This window comes from Carcharodon carcharias, chromosome 10 (genome assembly GCF_017639515.1).
Source record: "Carcharodon carcharias isolate sCarCar2 chromosome 10, sCarCar2.pri, whole genome shotgun sequence".
NCBI lineage: Eukaryota > Metazoa > Chordata > Chondrichthyes > Lamniformes > Lamnidae > Carcharodon > Carcharodon carcharias.
The window spans coordinates 32113247-32127207 of record NC_054476.1 but is presented as its reverse complement, the minus strand read 5'-3'; the positions used below and the strand labels follow the sequence as shown (position 1 = coordinate 32127207).

General features: G+C 41.8%; 1 protein-coding gene across 3 annotated transcripts in view; it reads right to left on the bottom strand.

The window, feature by feature from the left end:
- The window catches only part of hipk3a (homeodomain interacting protein kinase 3a), a 243971-nt gene that overhangs the window by 153567 nt on the left and 76443 nt on the right, over nucleotides 1-13961 (bottom strand). The gene's annotated exons all lie outside the window — the stretch shown is intronic.

Sequence of the window (13961 nt, the reverse complement as noted above, 5' to 3'; positions counted from 1 at the left end):
ATGGCTCGCCTCTAAATCACAACATTCCAGATTCAAGTCCCACTCCAGAGATTGAGCACAAAAATCAAAACTGAGACTCCATTGCACTACCGAGGCAGCAGTGCATTGTCAGAGGTGTCGGCTTTCAGATTAGACATTAAACTGAGGCAGCACCGGCCTGCTCAGATGGATGTAAAAGATCCCGTGCCATTAATGCAAAGAAGAGCAGATATCCCCGGTGTCCTGGTCAATAGTTATCCCCCAATCAACATCACAAAAGAAAATGATTACCCAGTCGTTATCAAATTGATGTTTATGGGAGTTTGCCAAATTCAAATAGGTTACCAAGTTTCCTACATTACAACAATGACCTTACTTCAAAAAGTACTTAATTGCCTATATAGTACTTTGCAATGTCTGATGGTTGGGACAAGCGCTATTGAAATGAAAGTCTTTCTTTTTATAGCTCCGACACAGTATCATAAACTGAGGGCAGAATTTTGCCGTTGGCAAGCAGGGGGCAGGGCCTGCTCGCTGACACGTAAAACGACGCAGGATGATGTCGGGCAGAACCCCGACGTCATCCCGCCCCAGTTAGATTTTCAGGATGGTGGGGGCGCAGCAAAATCAGCTGCGGGCCCACCGACCTGTCAATAGCTAATTGAGGCCATTGACAGGATCATTTAACCAATAGAAGGACCTACCCATCCAACCTTAAGGTTGGCAGGCAGGCCAGGAGCCCCGGCGGCAAATAGAGAAAACATGAAGCCTCATCCAGCGGTGGGATGAGGTTTCATGCAGAGTTTTAAAAATTTTAATAAAGTTATTCTGTAAATTATGAACATGTCCTAACTCATGTGACATTGTCACACGAGGGGGACATGTAAGGGTTTTTTTTTCTATTTTTAATATTTTTCAAACTCCAGGCAATCTCCCTGAGGCTGCGCTTAGCCTCAGGGCGAAGTGCGCTCTTTTGTACATATGCGCGAAAGAGCGCACTCTTGCTTTTAGGGAATCCCCCCACCCACACAGGGTGCGCATAGCGCTTCCCGCCGGACATCATGCTGGGCGGGCCTTAATTGGCCCACCCACGGAAAATGGCGGTGCGGCCTGCTTCGCTGGTGGGGATCGGCTCCCTGCCCGCTAGAGATTGAGTCGGGCCCGCCCGCCTAACAGGCAGAAAATTCTGCCCCGAATAAATCTGAATGATGGTAGTGTTCACTTTAAATCTATCATATGGACCATAGTGCTTTATAAGTTACAACACTGCACAGAGGCAAACACATCATTATAATGCTCTACACACAGTTCCTTAGGTCTGTCTACAAACAGCAGGGCAAAAGACGAAGTCTGTAACTGACAATAGCCAATATAAGCAAACAAGCACATAATGGTTGGGGCACAAGTAGACAGAATCTTACATCAGGAAGCACATATTCAGAGCAAAGGGCAGTAGAAATTTGGAACTTCAACCTCAAAAGGCTGTGGATGCCAGCGGTTAATTGGAGCTTTCAAGACTGCGATGGATAGGCTTTTGTTAGGTAATTGTTAAAGCAATTTCAATCAATTAAGGATTCTGGAGCTATGGCAGGTAAAGGGAGTTGAGGTGCAGGTCAGCTGCGATCTAAATTAATTATGGGGCATATCTGAGGGGCTGAACAGCCTTCCCCGATTCCTAAGAAAGCCCGCAGCCTATTAGTTTCATGAACGCATTAATCCATTTATTTTTTTGTTAACTTGACAGTGGAATGTCAGGGGAGCACATGAACACTCATCTGCTAATATTACACTATACAAAAGCAGTAAATTACTTGAGAAGGGGGATTTGGGTTTCACTTCAATGAGCTGGTAATCTGCGCTTTGGAGCTGGGAAGTGATGTTGAGGAAGCTCCAATGAGGGGAGGAAACTGCTTATTCAGAGAAATGCAAAGCTGCAACTTTGGGTTTATGGGAGCTGAAACAGAAACTCGGAACACCCTGAGGCACTTTACGTTCTTCCGCTCTGCTTGCAGGGAACTCAACTCTCCTGACATTCTGCTGTGAGGTCAAACTAAGTCCAAAACAAATCAGTTTACAAACTGTTCTGGCCACTACTATGCTTTGTACTCATCTCTCTCTCTTTCACATAGGTACACTTACAGAACATGCTGACCTTGAGCATATCAAAGATCCGATGCAGTATTTACTTCTGGCTTCTTTCACCTTTCCAGCCAGCCAGTTTCACCATCTACAGCAGTCAAACAGCAATGCCCCCAACGACTCCCTGCCCTTTCTATTTTAAGCCAGCCTGTCATGTTTCACCAATTCAAATTTGGGCTCAAAGAGCTATTCCTGCACGCATTAAAAATGAAATAGTTTGGAGCACTGGAAAAGCTGGCCAGAGGATGGAAATAGAACTCCTCTTCCTGTTTACATCCCTGAAAATCTAATGGACTTGGGCAGCACAAAAAGGATAGTTCATTTTTCACCAGGAAAATAATGGAAAATTACAGCATTGCACAAGAGGCCACAGAGAAGCGCTGCTAAAGAATGTTTCCTAAATTCTTCACATAGTTCAAAAATATCTGTACTTATTTGGTAAAACAAGAGGCATGGATTTGAGAGGAGGTGTTTTTGCCCTTGCAACAGTTTTAGTGAAAGAAAGAGAAGGCCACGTTTGCACTTGTACAAAGTGTACTTTCTCATTTTATTGTGCCTAATCCAGGGCACTGAGAATTCACGCTGCATGACCCACATAATGCAGATTTGTGTTAAACGCACTATTTCTACTCCAGAAACAAGCTGCTTTTAAATATTAGTTGCTGAAAGTTTTTTTTTAAGAGGCTCAATTATTCAATGAGCTGCCCTCAGATTTTGCACTATCCCAGTTCCTAACTTCACACAAAAAACATTGGGGAGGTCAAACACCAAAAAAGCAAGGTTACATGCTACCCTATCAGCAAACAATGCCTACCCTCCAAGTCAGTTTATTAACAGTCAGTCTTCTTTATTTCTTCACTCAGAGGGTTGCAAATTTTCAGAATTCTCCATCACAGAAGGTTGTAGTTGCTAAGCTGTTGAGTATATACAAAGACTTAAATGGAAAGATTTTTGGACACTAAGGGAATTAAGGGATATGGGGATAACACACAAAAGTGGAGCTGAGGTAGAAGATCACCTGTGTTTTTACCCATGATGGATAGTGAAGCAGGCTTGATGGGCCAAATGTCTGATTTCTGCTTTGATTTCTTATGTTCCTATACTTGAAGGAGTGACCAAAACGTTGGTGAAGTTCATGGGTTTTAAGATAAGTCTTAAAAGAGTAGAACAAATTGGAGAGGCAGGCATTATGCAATTAAAAAGCACAGTCTAAATACAAATCAATCATGTATTGTTTTGCAAGTTAAAATTTATTTCCCTTTTAGCTTCAGGCGTTTTAATATCTGATAGGCACTACACAGGATTGGAAATAATAAGTAATAACTGTATACTCAAGCAGACAGAGGTGGTAAGAGGGACATCGGAATAATGGGAACAGGAGTAGGCCATTTAGCCCCTCAGGCCTGCTGTAGCATTCAATTAGATCCGGGCTGATCTGCTAATATAAATAAGGTTAAGTGTAGCTTGGCATGTTGTTAGAATTACAATCACCCAGCTAACTAATTCAAACCATAGTTTGAACTTTCTAATATGTAATTGAGAAAGCAAGGTTAAGAGGCAAGGCCCAAAGTGCTGGCTGAGGTGAAAAAGCAATGGAAAGCACCAGCAGTCAGGAAGTGATGATTAGACTAAACTTTCGATTTTAGCATAAATAGGAAGAGTGGAAGGGGAGGGTAAGGTGTACCACAGAGAGAATTTTAGAACAAAAAAGTCTTAATATGAGGCAATGTAATAATTTCAACATTGAGAACACAGAATCATGGCAATTAGAGAACAGGAGGGGGCCACTGAACTATTTTCAACCCAGTTTCTCATTTGGTTTAATATGCTTCCTTTTCAAATATATATCCAATTCTTTTTAAATGATAAAAATAATCTCAGCCTGAAGTAATACTCATGACACAGCATTCCATGTTGCAATAATCCTTTGTATGTATGGAACAGAATCTTCTAACCTCCTGAGTTACCTATCTGGTAATAACCCTAAGCTTGTACCTCTGTGTTACCAATTTGCAAACTGATAGAGTCAGCCCATCACCATTTACCAACCCAAACCTTTCATAATTCTATAAGCCTCCACCGCAACTCCCTTAATCCTCTCTTTTTCAATTTTTTAAGCCTTTCTTGGTTCAGTTACAGGGAACCTGCACTTCAACCATTCTATTAAAATACAAGTTGTTGTTAGAAAGGAGCACGTGGTGAGACATACTTGCAAAAATAGGAGAAACGTTGGGGTGGAGAAAGGTTGGAGGAACCGGTTAGCAGGCAACAAAAGTTCTTGCATGGTGCCCAGGTGTATGAGGGAAAAGACTTTTCTCAGATACGGAAGCAGAATAGAGTATTAAAGTCAAAATCACTTGAACAGGAAGAGGCCATTTGGCCCATCGAGTCCATGCCGGTTCCAAACAGAGCAAACCAGTCAGTCCTATTCCCACAGCCATGCAAGTTTATTTCCCTTATGTGCGGATCCGATTTCTTTTTGAAATCATTAATAGTTTCCACTTTCACCACCCTCATAAGCAGCAAGTTTCAGATCATTACATATGGCTGCATGAAAAGTTCTTCATACCTCTCCAGCATTTCTTGCTCAAGCCCTAAATCTGTGTCCCCTAGTCCTTCTACCATCAGCTGATGGGAACAGATTTTCTTTGTCTACTTTATCCAAATCTGTCATAATCTTTTACACCTCCATCTAATTGCTCCTCAATTTTCTTTGTTCCAAGGAGAACAAACTTTGCTTCTCCAACCTAACCTTATAGCAGAAATCCCCCATCCCTGGTACCACTCTAGTAAATCTCCTCTGCGCCTTCTCAAGGACCCTTGCATCCTTCCTAAATTGCGGCGTCCGGAACTGGGCAATATATTTCAGTTTTGGTCTAACCCTAAGAGATCTGGGGTGTATGGGCAACAACTCAATGCTGAGCTAAAGGTTTTCATCAATAGATGAGGGAAGGGAAAAAGATATGCATTTATATAATGCCTTTAACACCCTCAGGACCAAAGCACTTGACAGGCAAAGAAGTACCTTTTGAAGTGTGCTAACTGTTGTAATATAGCAACCATAATGCACACAGAAAGATCCCACAAACAGCAAAGAAATAAATAATGAGATAATCTGTGTTTAATCATGTTGGTTCAGGGTTAAATATTGGTCGAGACACCGAAAGAACTCTTTTGCCTTACTTTGAAAAACAAGTTGGGTGGATGGGGCCTCAGTGTAACGTTTTATCTGAGAAACAGTGCAGCACTTCTTCAAGAGGAAAGGAAGTGAGGAAAGAGGAAAGGGGGAAGAAGAGTAAGATGGGCAGAAAGAAGATAAGGGGAAGGGAGAAAGTAGGTGGAGAGGAGCAAAGAATGAAGAGAGAAGAATAAAACAAGGGAGGAATGATAGTGCAGGGAAGACAAAGAATGCAGAGAGGCAAAGAGGCAGAAAGGGGAGCGGGAGGGGTGCAGAAGAAGTGGGGGGAGGGTTAAAGTGAAAAGAAAGAAGCAAGAGGAAAAGGAAAGGAGAATGTTGGGAGTAAAGGGGGAAGAGAGAGGAAGAAAATGAGGAGAGAGACAAATAAAATTTGTGTACAATTTAATACTGTTATACTATTAATGGATATTTTACTTATTACATTAATGGCTCTAAAGGTTGATGGACATTTTCAAATTGAACTGCTCTGCAGTTCTGTGCACAAGCTGTTAGCTTGGATTTTATTGCAGTGACATGATTGCTCACAGACTTGGAATGAGAACCTCTGCAGTGGCTTATATTTCAGGGAAGGTTGCAGCAAAATATTCTGTAACCGGGTGTTGATTACGAGGTAACATTAAAATCCTGTAAGCAAACTTTTGCTTAGACATCAAGTAGAAATGCTCTCGTGAGATTCACAAGAAAGCCAGGGAAGTTTCTCAATTAGCATATAAAGCTAAATTCTGTTATTCCTGGAAATTATTTTCCATGATGTGAGATTATTCCATGAGTAAAAACATGGTGTTCTTCTGCACAGGTATAGTTGCTTAACATATTTCTACACAGTCCACTACATGACACAAGTCAGATGCACAATCACATATGAGTTGAGGTTGGGATAGTGGGGAGACACTGGGAACAATTCTAGGATTTAAAGTAGAGAGAAGAAGGGGGACCTAAATCAGCCCATAAAATTTGGACCATAGGATTTCAAGAAGGCAGCTCACCATCACTTTCTCAAGGGCATTTAGGGATGGGAAATAAATGCTGGCCTAGCCAGCAAAACCTACATCCTATGAATGATTTTTTAAAAAATTAGGGTGGATGGTGAAAAGAAATGCTCCTTGCAGCCCTACCCCCACCAGAAGTTGTAACTAAGTGCATGTGATGCTGGAAAAATATCACCATATACTTATTGTACAAGCCTAATTTGGTACCAGGATGTTACTAGAAGGTTTGAGGCTCCAATGACCCCGAGACCCAACACTACGAACTGTGGCTTTTTTAATTAAAACTCTTAGAATCTTGTACATCAGCTTGGAATGCACTTTGGAATTCTTAAGAAAGTCAGGAAAGTTTCTCAATTAAAAGAAAGCTGGTTACAGGCCTCAATTCTTTTAATGGTGAAAATGATGTGTTCACTGATGTGAGGTTATTCCATGCCTGTCTGACTGGTTTTCTAATACAGTTTTTGATCAAATCCACAACTTAAAGCAGCATGCAGCTAATATTGTATCCTTAAAAACTGGTCAATTCCCAAAAATTAGTTTTAACAAATACACAATAATTTTAGGCAGAAGCTTTAAAATAGTTCTGTTGAAGGGTCATGAGGACTCGAAATGTCAACTCTTTTTTTCTCCGCCGATGCTGCCAGATCTGCTGAGTTTTTCCAGGTAATTCTGTTTTTGTTTTGGATTTCCAGCATCCGCAGTTTTTTGTTTTTATCTTCAAAATACCTGCTTGAAAGCAATTATGGACTAAAAGAAGAGCTATGGATAAGGACCTCTCAATACAGAGGTATCAGAGTGCTGCCCCCAGTTGCTAAATCTGCTTTCAACTGATTAGCTAGCTGCTGGGCTGATGCAAACTCTCTGCAAACATGTCTAACACAACACTTAATGTGATTGCATTGAATCATGAGAAGCCAAAAGACTCTCCATTAGTAAAATTCAACGTTAGTTTTGAAGTAGTTGCCTGTCATTCACTGCCTTTAATGCTACAAGCTGAATTCAGCAACACCGATCAGTTATAGTCACGACATCAAACCCTGATAGAGTAACAAAATGGATTGACCTAACAAGCCAAACCCCACCAAAGCAAGATATTGGGTTCAATGTATCTCTCAGGGAGGCAGTGGGGCAGGGGGTGCAATCACAAATGCTCTTAATGTCCCAGGATTTGAGAGAAAAAAAACAGACAAAGGTCTCTGTTCCTAATGACTGATGAATCCAACTTTCCATTCTGGAGATGTGCACTTGTGAACATGAAATGAGAACAGGATCATTTGCAGCTTTGTTGGCAGTCAGAAGTAGTTCAAAGGGAAGACTGGAACTAGAACGTGTTGCGTCTCCACCTGTGGCGATCCATGATCCAGAACATTGCACTTATTAAGGCAGAAACTAGTGGTGGGCATTTGCATAAGACAACAGAAACTTTTGAAAATCTGGGGGTTAGATAAAGAAACTTTACAGCATACTGCAGAAAGATCTGAAAATCGAGTGCCAGCAGTGACCTACATTAAAATCTTCCCCCAGTAGAAACTTGAACTTGACAGCCTCACTTGACCCTCTCCCTCTGCTTAGTCAGTCTGTTTGGTACACATTATATAGTTGCACTGCAGCAACTCACCAAACCTTTTGTTCCAGCACCTTCCAAACCCACAACCACTACCATCTAGGTGGGCAAGGGCAGCAGACACATGGGAACACCGCCAACTGGAAGTTCCCCTCTAAGCTACTCACCATCCTGACTTGGAAATATATCGCCGTTCCTTCACTGTCACTGGATCAAAATCCTGGAGCTCCCTCCCTAACAGCACTGTGGGTGTGCCTACACCACATGGCCTGCAGCGGTTCAAGAAGACAGCTCACCACCATCTTCTCCAGGGCAATTAGGAATGGGCAATAAATGCTGGCCTGGCTAGCGATGCCCACATCCCATGAGCAAAGAAAAAAAGAATACACAGCATTGGTTCGATCTGAAACTACTGCACAATTAAACTTCAAGGGCTGGTTTTCATACGTGGAAAAGATTAGGTAAATATGGATTCTATTTCCTGCAAAATTGGCTATGGATACCCTCAGGATACTTTTATAAAGTGGAAAATATTGATGAAGGCTGATACACAAATTGGCAAATACTTGCAATTATTCAAAATAGCCACAAAGCTGATCCTGCTCCCTCATCCGAAGTACAGCGCAGGGTACTAACAATTCTCATTTCCCTTTTCAGTGTTGTCAATGCTGTGGTTGGTGCTCATCTCCACCTGGCTGAGCACATACTGAAAGCTGGGTTAACACTCACCCCCACAAAACAACAGCCTTCATTCACCTGCATGAGTGGTTAACCTCCTGCCAATACTGATCTTTGACAAACAACCTGACAATTAGGGTGATACAAGCAGGTTCCACAGCCCTGAGTTTTGAAGGGTGCAAGGGTGGCAGAGAGTGAGGGGGGTGGGGCGGGGCAAAAATCAAGGAGGGGCAGGGGAGTTCCCACTTTTGCTATTTGCTTTTTGGCTAGCCATGCAGGAAGTGAACGCAGCTTCAGATTCAGTGGTGATGGTCCCGCTGAAGACCAATAAGTTGCGGATGTTATCAAACGTCACCTATGAATAATGGCCACTGACAGCAGTGACTAGAGGACTAGTAATTCCAGTGTGATGTAACCAGCAAGAAGTCGATATTTTCAAGAAAGGAGGGATGAAAACGCACAGAAAACAAAAAGTACATTGTTTTTGAATTTGTGCCTTGAGTTGGATATTGCCTGCAGGATGAAACACAGGACAAAGTTTTTGAAGAAATATAACTGGCCTGTCTCAAAACTTCTGTTTGCAGTTTTGTAGCGGCTCAGTGAATTGTGGCACATCCCTTTACAATTTGGACTGTGCAATCGGCTTAAAGTGGATCCCTTGTTGGGGCCTTTATCTTTTGTGCATTTAATTCTCTTACTTAAGCTTCTCAATCTAACAAGTCATGCTCATCTTTACAGGTTTTTTTTTAATGGAAGGGAAGGGAAGCAACATTTTTTTTTACGACTTCTGGAGCAAGGTGTCAATTAAGGGTCAGCCCCCAACCGTGCACCTAAATAGCCAAGTGGTTATGGTACTGGGTTTGTAACCCTAAGATCAAGAGTTCAAATCTCACAATGGCAAACTATAAAACAATGTAACTTCATCTGATAACAGATGGAAACGTGTTTGTACTCGAAAGAGTTACATCAAGTACAGGTGGGCTTGGCCTAAATAGCCAAGTGGTTATGGTACTGGTTTTGTAACCCCAAGATCAAGAGTTCAAATCTCACAATGGCAAACTATGATGCTTGTCCTGGTGAAGTCTTTAATAGACAAAAAAATTTACATTCATGGCTAGCTCAGTCGGTAGAGCTATAGACTTTTAATCTCAGGGTCGTGGGTTCGAGCCCCATGTTGGGTGCTATAATTTTGGCCCGGGACAAATAGCCAAGTGGTTATGGTACTGGGTTTGTAACCCCAAGATCAAGAGTTCAAATCTCACAATGGCAAACTATGAAACAATGTAACTTCATCTGAAACAGATGGAAACGGGTTTGTACTCGAAAGAGTTACATCAAGTACAGGGCTTGGCCTAAATAGCCAAGTGGTTATGGTACTGGGTTTGTAACCCCAAGATCAAGAGTTCAAATCTCACAATGGCAAACTATGAAACAATATAACTTCATCTGAATAGGAACAGATGGAAACGTGTTTGTACTCGAAAGAGTTACATGGGACTGGATTTAAAAAAGCTTGGCCTAAATAGCCAAGTGGTTATGGTACTGGGCTTGTAACCCCAAGATCAAGAGTTCAAATCTCACAACAGCAAACTATGAAACAATGTAACTTCATCTGAAACAGATGGAAACGTGTTTGTACTCGAAAGAGCTACCCATTTAAATTGTGAACCATAAGGGGCTTGGCCTAAATAGCCAGTGATTATGGTACTGGGTTTGTAACCCCAAGATCAAGAGTTCAAACCTCACAATGGCAAACTATGAAACAATGTAACTTCATCTGAATAGGAACAGATAGAAACGTGTTTGTACTCGAAAGAGTTACATCAAATACAAGGAGCTTGCATGCTCCTGTGAATTTTTTGCCTGCAACAAGAGGATGGGTTTTTGATTGCTACATAAAAAAGCGCGCATGCACACACAAACACATACAAACTAGAAGCTATCTGAGCAATCTTATGAATAGCTTTGAGCCGCTTTTATTAACAAACTGTTCACGTTCAGTCAACATGGCTCTTGGTTTACAAGCAGCTTTAGCCGGTGTCCTGAAGCCCTGATGAAGTACAGCTTGTGATGGGACTTCATCATAATAGGTCAGAATGTACAGCACTGGAGGGCAAAAGCATCCACCTTATTAGATTCTTTCAACAGTCCTGTGGCAAACTCTTATGCCACTTGGGTTTCCCTGAACTTTGCCCATGAAACAGAAACAACTCAGTTGTTTTTGAGTTTATGTTTCTAAGGACACCAGTTTGAATTTTGTGAACATTGAGGTTTGAAGAGGTCTGCTTCAATTATTGGTGAATAAATCCTAACAACCTGATCTGTCAGTTCCAGTAATTCGAGTATACACAAATTGAAGGCAATGTTGAATTAAACTTTTAAGTGTGGTATCCCAATCTAGACTCCATGATACCCTAAGTGGCCTATAAAGGCAACAACTTGGACACTCTTGTTTGATAGCTATGAGATGAGACAAGTGACTAGTCTCCAAAAGAACATTTGCTTTCATAAAATGGAAATACAAGCTGGCATCATTCAGCTTCCACCTCCTCCTCGGGCTATGGGTTGCAATGCCAATTACAAACCACTTGATTGTGCGGGAGCAAATACTGTTTATTTGTCAACACAGGGTAGATAAACTGACTTCAATGGATAAAGAGGCATGTTGTATTATTGTTAGGTGATGTAAAAACACAACAACTTCACTGCATGAGTCACTTAACACCTACATAATCTCTTCGCTCGTCTTCAAAAGGCAGGCAGCAAACAATAGAGTGCAGCTTGCATATCGGGGACCAGCTCCTGTACAATATTTAAATTCTCCGATCCATCTAGCGCAGATTCAAATTCACATGGAACAACCTGAACATATCACCACCTGTTTACTCCCCAGCTAGGGGGGACATTGCATGTCATGCACTTGAACATATTGATAGAAAACATGCAGTTTAACTGATAGCACACCAGGAGTTCCCCAACTCTTTCAGCACCATTTGCTTACCGAGCTCTTCAGACACTGAATGGAAAATAGAACAATTGTGGGTGGCACTATGAACTAAAACCATTGATATCCCTGATAGACATCTGCCTAACAGGAGCACTGCACTGTCTGGTGTCAGTCACATGAGAAATTAAACTAAAGCCCTGCTCCTCTCTCAGGTCATAACAATGCAAGACTTGGCAAAGTGCTTTGGGCTGTCCTGAGGTTGTGAGAGACGCATATAAATGCAAGTCTTCTTTTATTTTGAGTGCTCCAGTGGACAGTGCAGCAAACATTACCACAGAAATTTTGAGAACTTTCTGTATCCCAGGTAGGGAGGCAAAGCTACTTCAATTCTTGACAAAGTCATTTCAAGGAAACGCCTTTCTACTGATGGAACATCTCCAAAGTGCACTGCGTATTGTCAAATCTCCTATTCCATTCTCACCTTTTCCAGTGAGTCGTGAGCAGTGTGTCAAAGATTCAGAAGGAAATACATACATTTGTAAAGCATCTGCTGATGCCTCTTATACACATCTCAGAGTGCTTCATGTGCATTAAATTCTTTTTTTTTCTGGTGTAGATAAATGTGAATCCAGCTGGCACACAGAAACACCCCACAAACACCAAATGGAGAGCCTGGGCCATTTTTTAGGTACCTACAAGGGTCACTAAGGAGAAACAAAATCCAATGTGTTCACAGTCTGTCAGAATCTCCTATTTAAACTCTCCCCCAAACAAAAACTCTTCTCTGTTCCCCATCTCTAAGTACATTTGGTCTCGCATTGTAAAGAACAGACAATCTTGAAGACTCACTTAGAAGCAAAGCATTGGGCCTCCTGCCCCAGCAATGAGTAACCCCAGCTCCCTAAATGCAACTTATGTCAAGAAACAAGCACCAATGTTGAGCGAGAGTACAGGCAGAAAACTACACAAACACTACTAAGAGTATTGCAATCTCTCAAGGCATCGCTCAGTCAGTAAGAATAGAGGCTGTTTAATAAGGTCCACATTATTATACCATGTCACGCACACACGCAATTTGATTTAATTGAGGTGAACAAAGCAAATCCTGAGGTTAAATAGAGATCCATCAGTTATCAGGAGACTGGCAGTTGCCAGTACATCCATGGCTTCTCCCCAAAGTCAGAAAAACTCAGTGGGAAAGGACTCGATCTTCTCTCCTGTACCTTTTTATGCAGTGTAGAAATGTTCATGTTTGATAGCTAAAATGTGATGGGCATGTCCCCAAATTGGTTATAGAGATAAACTGGATGGGTAGTCAGACTGGATAAAACGCTCAGTTCTTTAAATATAGCTATTTGACATTGAGAGGTTGGCTGGCACAGGTGACAAGTGTTGTGTAACTGTTTTCCAGGAATTATTTTTTTAAACTTCTACATCAGTGCCAAGAACACCACAGTACGGCAAGGAATCGTCAATCCTGGGAATCTATCCATAAAGCAGAAGCCTACTGCTTCATCCCACTGACAGCATACTATGAAACACAGGCACACTAAACCATCACCTCCCTGTGCCAGCAGCGCCCCGCCATAATAAAAAAAATGCTTTATTCCCTCCTCATCATTTTAACCTCAGTGAAACAGAGGAAAATGAATAACAGTTCCCTTTGTGCTATTATCTTTTCTGCCGCATTTTTGTCCTGGGTAACAGCAGGAAGGGAAAAAAACAGTTTAAAAGTGCACAAGTGGCACTTGCTCCAAGGCACTGGTGGACGGCTCTGGTTGTTGATCCAGCACTGCCAATTCCATTCTAATATTCAAAATAACCAGCTTGATGGTGCCGGAGACAAGCATATAAATCCCACCCCACCCGCCTCCCTGCCAAGAGTATGGTAGAAAACTGGCAACTCGAGTTGGTGGGTTCAATTTTCACCTCCACCCACATCCCCCACCCTTCCCCACCCAAAGGTGTGAATTCCAGAATTGTGGCTGGGCTACCTGCTTAAAATCAGCTTATTTAATGCAATCCTGGGCCTTCTGGTCTGTATGATGCCAAAGTGCAGTCCTTCTCAATAGAAATACATCACAGGAACACTGCATTTTCAAATTCACCCACTGTTTAAGGGATAAACAACAATCCAAAAATAAGGAATCCTCCAGCTGCTATTAGGAAATTCAAACTTGGCATGCATAAACATGGGGAAAAAATGTATTGCTTCCAAATCAATTGCTGCAGCAGTGTGCAAGAAAAGATGAGTGCAACCCCAATCAAACTGAAGGACCATTGCAAGCTCAGGACAAATTTCACTCAAAATCCTCACAAAATGCAGTGTGCCATTTAGCCATCCCATTCTTTTTTTCTCTTGGAATCACACAGTGGTTATAAAACTACATCTGCAAGCTTTCAAACTCTTTTAACGTGTTTCGCTCGTAACATGAAGAAAAATCTTTCTACCCACGGTTCCTGGTT